This window comes from Prionailurus viverrinus, chromosome C1 (genome assembly GCF_022837055.1).
Source record: "Prionailurus viverrinus isolate Anna chromosome C1, UM_Priviv_1.0, whole genome shotgun sequence".
Taxonomy (NCBI): Eukaryota; Metazoa; Chordata; class Mammalia; order Carnivora; family Felidae; genus Prionailurus; species Prionailurus viverrinus.
This window is the reverse complement of record NC_062568.1, coordinates 29,821,791-29,836,576: the sequence shown is the minus strand read 5'-3', so window position 1 is coordinate 29,836,576 and position 14,786 is coordinate 29,821,791.

Genomic DNA, 14,786 nt, shown 5'->3' with positions numbered 1-14,786 from the left:
ATCCTATGATTCCCTAACTGTAACACCCACACAGAATTCCAGTGTAGCGGAAACTACATTAATATTTCTATAGCCAAACCATTGCATGTTACTGTCGTACAAAGTGTACCTTATTTTATTATATACTGTGTATAGTGAAAGAGTGTGTAGTCTTCCAGAACTACATTATGATCTTTGTCTGATCATAGTTTTTTTCTTCATAATGACAAAGTAGTATTTACTTACTACAATGTTCTAGTAAATGGATAAGTCACCTGTGATAGTATAAAGAAAGGGAATGCTTCCTAAAGACTACAGATTTTCATTTTGAATTATAAGTGGAATTTTGGAACTTGGCTGCCAATGCCAACCTATGGCCTCAAATATTTACTGCTTAATCTAGATGTTAAAATTGTACTTGTAATTATAATTGGATAATGTTAGCTGATTTTCCTAACTTGGTGTCAGTTTCCAAGGATAAGTCGTCTTTTAAGTGCCATAATTAAATGTTTAGAGCTGATCCTAAGTTTCTTAATTATTCTGGGAGTATTATCCTAGAGATATTTGTTTGTTCTTACGAAAACTCCAAATACAAAAATGCCACAGGAAATTTTGACATAGCATAGTGATGGTGGGGAGAGGAAATGCGTGTGACTAAGAGATGTATCTGCGTTGTACATGAAAAAGAATAAGGGTGATTGGGGGGGAGCCCTTCTCGGGTGGTATCACCCCTATTGTGACCTAATGTATCTTTTTAAAGGGGAGGGGACCTAAAGATAAACATTTTCATTGGCAGATATATCTTTATGTGTATCCATATCCTGAGGCAGTATTTTAATCATTTCCCATTGGTTTTGAAGATTTTAACAGATTGTTGATTGTAACTGTATCATAAGTAGAATCATTTGGAATTCTAATCTATAAAAATGAATTAAAACCCTGTGTAGCAGTTTATAATTAAAGTTGCTAGGCATAACGCTTAGATAATGGTATTGAAATTTTACTGATGAAACTACAGGAGATTCAGGAAATGACAGAACTGTTGGTTGGCTTTAAGTGTAACAGATGCCAAAATTTTAGTGTGCAGTATTACTTGGACTACTGAATGACCTTTGTAAAAATTTTCCTCAGATGCTATTTACAGGTGCCATGTAAAATAGGTAAAGCATTTGTGAGAGTTCTGGTAAATTGCCTTGCTATGATTTTTTTATGTAAAGTAGTAAGTAGTCCTTTAGTATTGATATAAAGTGTTTCTGTTTATCAGCTTACTGAGGCCTAAAGGTTTAAAATATAATTAAATAATAGGTTGTTCAGTGGGCTTTATTTAGGTGGACTCTAGTAGATGTGATAAGTACTTTTGACTTCAAAATAATGAATTTATAATTGGTTTCTGTTTAAAAACGAATTGCAGTGGATATGAGCTAAACCCAATCTTTTTTTTTTTTAATGTTTTATTTTTATTTATTTTGGTTTTTTTTCTTTTTTTTTTTTTTTTTTTAATTTTTTTTTTTTTCCAACGTTTATTTTTGGGACAGAGAGAGACAGAGCATGAACGGGGGAGGGGCAGAGAGAGAGGCAGACAGAATCGGAAACAGGCTCCAGGCTCTGAGCCATCAGCCCAGAGCCCGACGCGGGGCTCGAACTCCCGGACTGCGAGATCGTGACCTGGCTGAAGTCGGACGCCCAACCGACTGCGCCACCCAGGCGCCCCTATTTTTATTTATTTTGAGAGAGGGAGAGGATCTCAAGCAGGCTCCACATTGTCCACGCATTGAGCCTGACGTGGGGCTCAGTCTCACAAACCGTGAGATCATGACCTGACCTGAAAATGAAGAGTCAGCCTCTTGACCAACTGGGCCACCCAGGCACCCCTGACCTAAACCCAGTCTTACCCATACAGTTATACATAACTATGAAACTTGGTGTGGATCAGAAAGGTTTCCCAACCCCCTTTCCTTCCCTACTTTTCCCCCCCCCCCCCCCCCCCGTTTTAAAACTGGGCAATTAGCAGCCATATCAAATCCAACCTTTTTGATTTCCATGCATTTATATTTTTTTCTTTAGAATTATAGTCTCCTCTCTCCCAATAATTGAAAAAAGGATGAGGATACTTTACAGATGCACTCAGTCACTGTCAATTTAGTAACTTTTAAAAACCTTATATAAATTAAAAGCTCAACTGTTTGTAGTGCCCTAGGGGAAACAGCAGTAAAAAATCTGCCAAGTCCTTTGTTTTGTAGACTGTCTAGAGGGACCAAGACCTTGTTCAAACTATGATCAGAATGTTTATGGTTGTATTAGTGCAGGCTTGGGAACTATGCATTAAGTGTATACAGTGAATTTGGGGTGTTACAAAGTTATCAGATACAGTTGAGCTGTTCCATTTCAGGAGTTTCTGGTCTGTGTGACCATTTTACAATACTGAAGGGAAAAAAGTTTAAACTTTTTTTTCTTTTTTAGTTAAAATTTCGAAGGCTGTGCTTAAACACTTGACTTAGAGGTAAACCTATTGTGTGACCCATTACAGACTGCAGCCTCTATTACTTCAAAAATCTGTTTTGTGTTCTCTGGCATCTTAAGAATATTTTCTCTGTAAATACACCTCATTTCCATTCTAGTTAGGAGTAACGGACCCCGGCATGGCAAACAGTTGAAGAGCGGAGAAAACTGGATAGCTGATACTACAGATAGTTGTTGGACCACCTCCAGTCCAGCCATCCAAACCAGTAATTCCATTGCTGCATTATTTGTGTTAACTGTGAAATTGGCTTCTTGTCTGTACCCTTGAAGTTGAATAAAATTTCATGAGATTCCTTGTTAACTTAGAGAAGCAATGACTATTGTTGCATTGGTTGTTGTATGCTAATAACCTGTAAGCACTGGAGTTGCTTCTGGCTCCAGTCCTTGTCCTAGTCCTTCCAGTTTTCCCCCTGGCGTTTTGAATACCATTGAAAGGCCTATTCCTCTTTTTTTTGGTCTGGACCACTTTGGCTGTTGTTTGGCTCACATGTACTTCAAACTTCTCCAAATGCTCAAAAACTGGAATCATTTCTCTTCATGAAATACTAGTGCCATCTACCCTCCCTGGAAAGTTTCAGCTCCCCTCCAGCCCTCACATCTGATGGGTCAAGTTCTGTCCATTTCAACTCCAACTCTAATTCATGCCACCAGTGTCTATTAACAGCCGGAGTAGTCTTTAAATTCAAGTAAGACCTTTCTGCTGGAGGGACCTGTGTGATTGATTTTTTAGCTAAATCTTCCTTTTTCACTTATTCACCCCCCCCCTCCCAGTGCCCAGCATCCGATAGTACTTGTCAAGTAAGTAAGCATTAAATATTATGTAAGTGAAGAAATGAGACCAGGGACGACCGTGCTTCCTGTATCTAGTCAGAATACTGAAGTTGAGGATGTGAAAAACTAGAATGAATGTTTGCATGTACAATGAAAGTTGTTCTGTGATTTTGGAATATTTATTTAGAAGCAACTTTGGTAAGGTTGAATCCAAGATACTTCTGTTCTATGGCAAGGATTGCTGTGACTGATGTGACCTGGCTGGACTAAGAACCTGTCAACAATTCGTAAATGTGTGTTGTCAGGTGCTCTGCTGAGCTTTAGCACTGTGGTAACAAACAGGACTAGATGCCAAAATTCAGGCCTACAGGAGGGAGCTGATCACAGGTGAGAGCAAAACCAAAGGCATGGTAGGTACTGGCAGGTTGGAGCATCTGGTTTCAGGGCTTACATAGTCTGTAAACCCTAACCATGAGAGACAAATCACACTCAAAACATGGTTTGCAAGTCCCTAACATTGAACAAATAGACCATGCATGTGAAACAGTTGGAGAAAGATACCCCTCTATTAGCTGTGTGGCTGGGCAAATAATTCAACCCTGAGCCTTGTTTTCTACATCTGTAAATAAGAATTATGACTGATGCCTATCTTGTGGAGTGATTGAGAAGTTTACAATAATCTACTTAAACGAAGGTACTTAAACAGTACTCATCAGAAGAATCTCTCCATGAACTGTGGCTGTTGTCAAGGATGTGTTTGTGGGGGAACTAAATGCCGCTGACACTGCTAAAGCCCTGAATACAGGTTTCCTGTTTGATTTGAACCAGTAGAAGGTAATGAAAGTCCCAAAAACCATTGACATATTTTTACTTTAGCAACCGTAGAAAGAGACACAAGATTAACTGAAATCGTCATGACCTGGTAGTAACAAAGGAAGTCATGTTTTGTGTGCATGTGGTCAAGTGTCTTCCCCAAACTCCATTCTAAAAATAAAAAAGTTATAATTCCACAAAGGTTAATGGCATATGATAAGTATCTTATGTTGAGAGAAGGAAAGCAGATAGGTGACCAATTGGCGGGGTTTTAGCTTTGTCTGTTCTGCTAAGCCCCTGCGGTGCAGCAGAGAGCTAACCATAACTTAATACCGCAGGTTTAAGGGAAGGCTCAGAAGTTGGGTCACTGGTTTCTTTTAAGGGTGGGAGTGAGGAGCAGGGTGGAAAACATGAGTTTATTGGAGTCTTTAAAAGGAGTAGCCGCCTTTGTCCACTCCCCTTACCTTACACCGCCACGTGACTGGACTTAAATTCAGCAGAAAACAGAAGGTTTACCATCTGCAGAAAGAAGTTGGGCTATGGACTGGTGGATACCAGACACAGGTAATAATACTATATTAAAATGCAAAAAACAAATTAATAAAATGGGCAGATCCATAGCATTATACATCTGTGTGGCAGAGATTAACAATTGTCCCTGATACTATTCTCTGACTTTTTCTTAGAATCCCCAACTTTTAGCTGGACATATGACTGCTCAAGAAACATCTCAAAAAAGAAGACGAAGAAGAAAATACATCTCCCAGCCCAGCCTCCCTTGTAAGTGTGGCCACATGATTAAGTTCTAGATGGCGGGATGAGCTATTTCCAGTGCCTTTGAAGAGGCCATGTCTTCTTCCTTCCCTTTCTCCTTCTTATAGCTGGAAATGGGCATGATGACTAGAGATCAAACAGGGCTCTTGGACCATAAAGATGAGGGATGATTTGCTGAGCATTACAAAGCTACAAAATAGAGCCTGAGTTCTTGACACAAACTTTTTCAGTGTTCCATCTCTGACAACCTACGTCTGGACTTCTTTCAGATGATAAAATATCTTGTTTAAGTTATTTTTATTTTAGGTCTCCGGTTACATGCAGCTGAATGTAATCCTAAATAGTTGTTTAGAAATATAAAGAGAAATAGCAAAAGGGACAGACTCAAAATAGGCTCAAGATGAAAAGATGACTAGATCAATCCTCATAGGGAAAAAAAAAATCAAGTGGTAGGTGTGCCATTTTTTAAGTTGTTATCTTGTTTCAAACACTCTTGTCCTATGTGATGATGAGGCTGGAGCTCTGCAGACTACATTTCTTACATGGGATTAGGAGTAGGGAAAGGTATGGAGAAGAGTGTTCCTCGAAGAGGAAAGAGCATATGCAAAAGGCTGGGGAAAAAAGGAATTTGGTTTATTCAGGTAAAAAATACATTAGGTCTAAAAAAAATTAAGTGTACAAGCATTGCTTTTTAATTCCTTCACAAAATTGTGCAACCATCACCACTACTGAATTCCAGAACATTTTCATCATCCCAAAAAGAAACCCCATAACCATTAGCAGTCACTCCCCATTTCCCCTTCTCATCTCATCAGCTGTACCAACCACTAACCTACTTTCTATCTCTATGGCTTTACCTATTCTGGACATTATTTTACATAAATAGAATCATACAATATGTGGCTTTTTATACCTAGTTCTTTCACTTAGCATAATGGCTTTAAGCTTCGTCTAGGTTGTGCCATGCATCAGTATTTCATTGCTTTTTCTAAAAGGCCAAATATTCAATTGTATGGATATATCACATTTTGTTTATCCATTCTTCAGTTGATCAACATTTGGGATGGTTCTACCTTTGGACTATTATGAATAATGATGCTATGAGTATTTGTGTACAACATTTTGTGTGGATGTATATTTTCATTTCTCTTGGGTATATACTTAGGATGGAATTGTTTGGCCACATGGCAACTCTATGCTTAACTTTTTGAAGAAGGACACAAATGTTTTTTAGAATGGATGCACAAGTTTTACATTCCCACTAGCAAATTTCTCTACATCCTCATCAACACTTATTGTTGGCTTCTTTGATTGTAGCCATCCTAGTGAGTATGAAGCATTATCTCATTTTGGTTTTTATTTGCGTTTCCCTGATGAGTAATAATGTTCCAAATCTTATTGGCTGTTTGCCTATATTCCTTGGAGATATGTCTATTCAAATATTTTGCCTATTTTTGAACTGTGTGACCTTTTATTATTGAGTCATAACACTTTACATATTCTGCATACAGGGCATAATTCCCTTATCAGATATATGGTTTGTAAATATTTTATGTCTGTAGTTTGTCTTTTCATATTTTTAATGCTGTCTTTTGGTGTGTGTGTGTGTGTGTGTGTGTGTTTAAGTAGGCTTCAAGCCCAGCGCAGAGCCCAATGTGGGGCTTGAACTCACAACCCTGAAATCAAGATCTGAGCTGAGATCAAGAGTCAAAAGCTTAACTGACTAAGCCACCCTGGCACCCCTTGATGCTGTCCTTTGATGCAAAACCAGTTTTTGAAATTGTATGAAGTCCCATTTATCTACTTTTGTCTTTTATCCCCTGTGCTTTTGTTATCATATCAAAGTAACCACCTAATCAAAGGTCATAAATATTTACTCCTGGGGCACATGGGTGGCTCAATCCATTAAGCAACCAATTTTGGTTCAGGTCATGATGTCACTGTTTGTTGGTTCAAGCCCTGCACTGGTTTGTTAGTTTGAGCCCTGCCTTGGTTTGTTAGTTTAAGCCCCACATCGGGCCATCTGCTGTCAGCACAGAGCCTGCTTCAGATCCTCTGTTTTCCTCTCTCTGCCCCTCCCCAGCTCATGCATGTGCACTCTCACTCTCAAAAATAAACATTAAAAAAAAGAAAACATTTACTCCTATGCTTTCTTCCAAAAGTATTACAGTTTTAGTTCTGACATTTAGGTATATGATCCATTTTGAGTTAATTTTTATATGTGGTGTGAAGTAGGGATTCAACCCCATTCTTTTGCATGTGGAAAACCAGTTGTCTTAGCAACATTTCCTGAAAATATTATTCTTCTCCTTTGAATTGTTTTGGCACCTTTTTTCAAAAATCAATTGCCCACTTTCTGGATTCTCATTTCAACTCCAGTGATCTGTCTATCCTTATGACAGTATCATACAGCCTTGATTGTCACTGTAGCTTTGTGGTAAGTTTTGAAATTGAGAAGTGTGAGTCCTCCAATTTTGTTCTCTTCTAAAACTGTCTTGGCTATTTTGGGTTCCTTAGCATTTCCATTTCTGCAGAAAAGGAAGCTGAGATTTTTGTAAGAATTGTTATATCTTAGATCAGTTTATGACTATTGCCATCTTACAACCCATGAATATGAAATGTCTTTCCACTTTTTTAGGTCTTCTTTAATTTCTTTCAATGGTATTTTAGTAGTTTTCAGTGTGCAAGCTTCACACTTTGGTTAACTTTATCCATAAATATTTCATTCTTCTTAGTGCTATTGTAAATGAAATCTTCTTAATTTCATTTTCAAATTATTCACTATTAGTGCATAGAGATACAATTGTTTTTTATATATTGATCTTGTATCCTACAACCTTCCTGAACTCATTTATTAGTTCGAATACTTTTTTCAGTAGATTCCTTAGGATTTTTCTTGACACATACCATGCTCATATCATTTACAAATAGAGAATTTTACTTCTTCCTTTCTGAGGAAGACTTGCCTGTTTGCCTTGGATAGAATCTCCAGTGCATTATTGAATAGAAATGCCAAGATTGGACATTCTTTTCTTGTTTGTGATCTTACAGGGAAATTTTTAGTCTTTTTATCAGTAAGTACAATGTTAACTGTGGGTTTTCATAGATGCCCTTTATCAGATTGAGGAATTTTCCTTTTTTTTCAGCTTTATTGAGGTATAGTTGACCAAAAAAAAATTGTATGTGTTTAGGGTGTACAAAGTAATTAATATATGTATACATTGTGGGCGCCTGGGTGGCTCAGTCAGTTAAGCTTCCAACTTCGGCTCAGGTCACGATCTCGCGGTTTGTGAGTTCAAGCCCCATGTCAGGCTCTGTGCTGACAGCTCAGAGCCTGGATCCTGCTTTGGATTCTGTGTCTCCTTCTCTCTCTGTCCCTCCCCTGCTTGTGCTCTGTCTCTCTCTGTCTCTCAATAATAAATAAACATTAAAAAACTTAAAAAATGTATATGTATACGTTGAGAAATGATTACCACAATCAAGTTAATTAATACATCCATCACATCGCATAATTAGCATGTGTGTGTGTGTGTGTGTGTGTGTGTGTGTGTGTGTGTGTCTAGTGAGAATACTTAATATCTACTCTCTTGGCAAATTTCAAGTATTTGAAATAGTAATATTAACTATAGTCATCATGATGCATAGCAGATCCCCAGAATTTATTCATCTTATGCCTGAAAGTTTGTATCTTTTGACCAACATCTCCTGCATCCACTATCCCTCATTCCCTGGCAACTACGATTTCTACTCTGTGGTTCTAGGAGTTCAACTTTTTTAGATTCCGCATATAAGTCAGAACATATAATATGTGTCTTTCTGTGTCTGGCATATTTCACTTAGTGTAATGTCCTCCAAGTTCATCCATGTTGCTGCAAATAGCAGGATTTTCTTCTTTTATATGACTGAATAATATTCCAGGAATTTCCTTCTATCCCAAGTTTATTGAGTGTTTCTCTCATGAAAGGGTGTTGGATTTTGTCAAATGCCTTTCCCGCATCTATTGAGATTATCAAGTATTTTTTGTCTTTTATTGTATTAATTTGGTGTATTACATTGATTTTTCATATGTTGAACCATATTTTTTGTATTCCTGGGATAAATCTCATTTGGTCACAGTGTACAGTCCTTTCATATGCTGCTGTATTTGGTTTTCTAGTATTTTTTTGAGAGTTTTGCATCTATATTCATAAAGTATATTGGTCTGTAGTCTTCTTCACCTGTGAGGTCATTGTCTGGTTTTGGTATTTGGCTAACACTGGCCTCACAGAATAAGTTGGGAAGTGGCCCTCTTCTGTGTTTGCTAAGAGCTTGCAAAGGATTGATGGTAATTTTGTAAACACTGGTAGAATTTACCAGTGAAGCCATCTGTGCCTGAGTTTTTCTTTGTGCAAAGTGTTGTTGTTGTTGCCGTTGTTTTTAAGTTTTATTTATTTAAGTAATTTCTGTCCCCATGGGGGTTTGAACTCATGACCCAGAGATTGAGTCTCATGCCTTTCCAACTGAGACAACCAGGCACCCCTCTTTGTGCTAGGTTTTCAATTACTAATTCAATCTCTTGCTATAAATTTATTCAGTTATTTCTTCTTCTATCCTATTTTTTTAAAATATTTTGTTTTAAAAAGAATTTTTTTTAATTTTATTTTTAAATAATCTCTACACCCACCATGGAGGTTGAACCCACAACCCTGAGATCAAGAGTCACATGCTCTACCAAATGGGCCAGCCAGGTACTCCTATTCTGTTTCTTCTTGAGTTAGTTATTTGTGAAAGGAAATTTGGCATTATAATAAAATTTTTAAATAAGCATATCTTTTGATTTAGCTGTTCCAATCCCAGGAATTTATTTCCATTATATATTGCTATATAATAAATCACCCCAAAATTTAGTGACATGAAATAACAACTTTTATTATGTCCACAGATTCTGTGGTTCAGGAATTAGGGCACAGTAGAGACCAATTGCCTCTATCTCATGTCTAGGATTCCTAATCCAGGAAAATTCAAACAGTTGGGAGAGGGGAATAACTCAAATGACAGAGGTCTGGAAACATTTGGAAGATGGTCTCAGATGACTTGGATACTGGGGCTGTTGCCTGGAGCACCTACATGTGTCTGGCCCTTCTCAGTGACTTTGTCTTCTCATAGCATGGTAGCTGGATTCCAAAAGGTAGTCTCTCAAGAGGGAGCTGCTGAGAGCAAGTGTTTGATGAAAACAAGATGGAAGCTGCATGACCTTTTATTGACCTCGTGTGACTTCTGCTATTGTCTATTATTTGAAGCAGTTATCAGTTCCAAAGAACATGTGGAGTTGGAAATATTGTGGAAGACATTTTTAGAAAAAATCTGCCACACCTATCTTATAGAAAACTTGTATTTGATAAGTAAAAAAAAGCAACAGGCACAATCTTATTTGTAAAGTTTTAAAATGTGTACATATATACAGAAACAAATGCATACAGAGAGAACTGGAAGGAAATGGGATATCTATACCAGTTATCTCAGGGATGGGGGTGAGGAAGATATGTAAAGCTGGGGTTTCATATATTTTGATCTACATTATTTTATATTGTTTGAATCTTTTACAATGAGAATTATTAATCTATTATTTGCATAATAAATAAAATATCTATGTTGAAAATATCAGTTTTTAATAAATGGTGTAATACAGGGTCACCTGGATGGCTCAGTCGGTTAAGTGTCCAACTTTGGCTCAGATCATGATCTCGCAGTCCATGAGTTTGAGTCCGGCCTCGGGCTCTGTGCTGATAGCTCAGAGCCTGGAGCCTACTTCGGATTCTGTGTCTCCCTCTCTGCTCCTCTCCCACTCATACTCTTTCTCTGTCTCTTAAAAAAAATAAATGGGGGAAAAAATAAATAAATAAATAAATGGGAAGGCAAGCAGGTGAAGCCACTCTGGAAAACAGTATGAAGGTTCCTCAAAAAACTAAAAATAGAACTACCGTACGACCCAGCAGTTGAACTACTAGGCATTTATCCACAGGATATAGGTGTGCTGTTTTGAAGGGACACATGCACCCCCATGTTTATAGCAGCACTATCAACAATAGCCAAAGTATGGAAAGAGCCCAAATGTCCATCGATGGATGAATGGATAAAGAAGATGTGGGATATAGATACAATGGAGTATTACTCGGCAATCAAAAAGAATGAAATTTGCCATTTGCAGCTACATGGATGGAACTGGAGGGTATTACGCTAAGTGAAATTAGTCAGAGAAAGACAAAAATCATATGACTTCACTCATATGAGGACTTTAAGAGACAAAACAGATTAACATAAGGGAAGGGAAACAAAAATATAAAAACAGGGAGGGGGACAAAACAGAAGAGACTCGTAAATATGGAGAACAAACTGAGCGTTACTGGAGGGGTTGTGGGACGCAGGGTAAGGGGCACTAAGTTATCTACTCCTGAAATCATTGTTACAGTATATGCTAACTAATTTGGATGTAAATGTTAAAAAATAAAACAAGTTTTAAAAAATATTAAATAAATAAATTACTTAATATATGGATGCCTTCAATTTATCAGACAAAAGAGTAATTTAAGGCAACATGTATATTGTGGAGGCTGCTTTTAACTTTATCAAGTCAAAAGGGCCCACAGTGACCACCTGGCTAAATAAAGACAGGCCCATCAGGCGACCCACCTCAAAATATCCATAGGCCCTAACTAACCAATGAGCTACTTAGAACCTGGCACACTTACCAAAAAAAGGAAAATTCCAGATGTTCCATACCTCCTCACCTTCCCTCTTTAAGAACAGCCCCCACCTCTTGGCTGACAGTCTCCGCTTTGCTGTTCTGCCATCCTCCTGCCACTCCTTTGCTGTGTATTCAATAAACTTCTATCGCCTTTGTTCTGCCTCAGGTGAACTCTTTTACTGCCCACACCACCGGCTCCCACCTGATCATTGCCCCACATCTGGTGGCCCCCATCTGATCAAGAGAGGCACACATATATGACATTACATAATGCCCTTGATTTGGACTCAGGGATTAAAAACGGGTTTTCAGAGGCATATGAGAAATATGAAAAGGAACTTTCTAGAACCTACAGTTCAAAGCTCTTTGTAAAGGCAGAGCATTGGGAGTTATTCCATGCTTGGCACTTACCACATTTGCAAACCTAGCAGTAGAATAAATTTCACATGATGGAAGAAAACTAAGAATTTACAGTGGGCAATATAGATTTACAAATGTTTAGTTGCTTATCTACATACAAAATGAAAACCCTAAGTTTTGCTGTTTAGAAGAAAGTACCAAAGTTTCTGTTGGTTTAAACAAAGTCTGAGGATCTTCCCATGCTCATTTTTCTCTCCAATATTTTGTGGCTGTGATTTTTGCTTCTGGCAAAGGCAGGAAAGCTTATTCCAAACAAACTCTCTTTCTAATAATAACTAGAAAACCTGAACAAATTGTAAAAGATGTAAGTTTGCAAACACTGGAGAGTTATCAAGGCTGTGATAATTTGAGGGGCCAACATCCTTGAGAAAAGAAGAGGGAGGGCCAAAGAAGTGACCCTTCAAAGTATTAGGGAATTTACACTAGTGGCTGAAAGATTGAGCAGAATTTTAGGTAGCTGCATGGGCTGAGAGGGAAATGGGTGGTGAAAGTCTGCCAAGGAGGACCCCAGGTCTTTCACTTGGGATCCTATAGCAGATACCATTGGTGCCCTGCCCATTTCCCTCAGGCCTTCCCATTACAGTGAATGGAGGTTAACTTCCAACTACCAGTATCTCATTTGCATTTCTTTGTCTGAAGGCTATCAGAGCCCACTCTAGGTCTGGCAGGCTGAAGTGCCAAGAATTTATTCTCTCCACCATAGCAGTCCTCAGCATTGCCCCTTTGGTAGAATAATTAGAGGCTCTTCTTCGGGAGCTCCCAGAAGTCCACAGAGGCATTAAGTTCCAGGTACTCACAATAGTAACTTCCTTGATAATGCATTCTGTTTTTGGATGCCATCCCTTTCCTGCTCACTTTACTCTCTTACTGGTGCCTTCTGGAATCACCTCCCAAATAAACTACTTGTATTTGAAATCATGTTTCAGAGCTTCTGCTTCTGGGAAAACCCCAAACTAAAGCATTTGGGCCAAGAAATGGTCCTACACAATGGGGTTTCCAAGAAAGGACTCTTGATTGGATCACTGACCGGGTGGTTAACAAGGACCATATGTAGGGTGCTGACAATCCCCGGAATGCTGTGGCACCACCACTAAGACTCTCACCTGTGAACTGGGATAGAATCAGGTGTTAGGGCGGATGTGCTGGCTTATACAACATCACTGGCATTTGAAAGGTGACAATGATAATTATAAAAACTGAGGCTTATTTTGTTGTTAAGTGCCATAGATGGCCCCGCTACAATTTTGGGGAGCCAGGCAGAAGCTATGCTTTCCATGTGTCCAGCCCACTAGGGATTCCCTGGAGGGAGCAGTTGGCCTCAGCTGCGTACCAGGGCTCACTCATTTGCTTCTCAGGCTAGTGGCTGCGAGAGGTCAGAGTCAGCTACTCCTTGCTAGTTGACCCTGGATGGGGAGGACAGAAAGAAGTCCTTGGCAGCTGCTGAAACCTGTTGTGTTTGGAGGACTTGCTTGCTTGCCCTGAGCCGGCATTGACTGCCTTAGCAGCATTTGGTGAAGCAGAAAAACAAATTAGAATTGGCGGGCCTTAGAAATCTGACTCCTGGTAAGTTCCCCCGATAATTGCACATTGGACCCCATCGGTGCTTGGTTTCCTGCTGTTGAGTTCTTTTGAACCATTTGTTCTGGGTTTTCATAATCCGTTTGTTCAGGCTAGCATAGCTTGAGTTGTGGCAGGAGCCCTTGTAATTTGTAAAGGTACCATTGGAAAGAGGAAGGAGGTGAATGAGAAGCCAGGGTTGCTTTGGGGAGATCTCTGTTGGAATTGTGTTTGTGTGCGTATGTATACACGCAATAGGGAATGCTAGTTCTATCCCCTCCCAAAGCCCCCGAGAGAGAATATCAACTGACTGGTCTACCTTTAGTTATAAACTTATGACCAAGAGGAAAATGATTTTTATTGGAATACCAGCTGGTCTATATATGTGTTAAGCTCGGAGGAAAGAATGGCCATGAATGGCTTTCTTGGATTTCTTCCTTCTATTTGCTTGCCTCCAAACGGGGGGTTTGGGTTTGGCTCTCTTAGCTTGTCTAGGAAGCTGTTTGGTTCAGTTGATAAAGGCTTCCCGACTTTTGGGGGAGAACAAATGCTAACAGCGGAAACTCTGGGCTTAGTTATAGATTTGTTTCTTTGTTCTTAACTTTTGACAAGGAAGATGGGGAATACTCCTGTCCCCAACTAAAGTCATTAGGACATATTTTGAATAGATGGTGCAGAGGGCTGAAAAACAACCAGAGAAAAAGCCTATTTTGCAGGAGGGAAAGATAGTAGATGGAGGTAAAGGAATGTTAGTCCAAATTTTAAATCTACCTTGGGCTCTGCTCCTGAACCCCCTGCCACCTCTGCCCCCCACTGCCGCCACTTCCTGTTCCACCCCCAGCATGCCTGGCTCTGCCCCCTCCTATACAGTCCTCAGTGTCCCCCATGTCATTAGCTCCTGCTCCTTGCCCTCACTATCAAAAAGCAAAATGCACCCCAAGCCATTGGGCCACCTCCTTATGAGGTTCAAACTGTAGCTCCTCTCAAGTCAACATGAAGGGGCCCAAGAGTTCCCCAGCTTTAAACCACCCACTTCAGACTTCCCCACAGGAGTCCCAAATGAAATTGATGGTGAGGAATAATTGATTTTTAGTGGACACAGGTGCAACATATTCGGTATTAAAGGTAATTTAAGTTTGTTGGTTTACTTAAAATAGACATGTCTTTAGAGTTATCAGCATTAAAATTAAACTTTTATTCTATCAAGTTTACTAAAGGTCAAATAAAC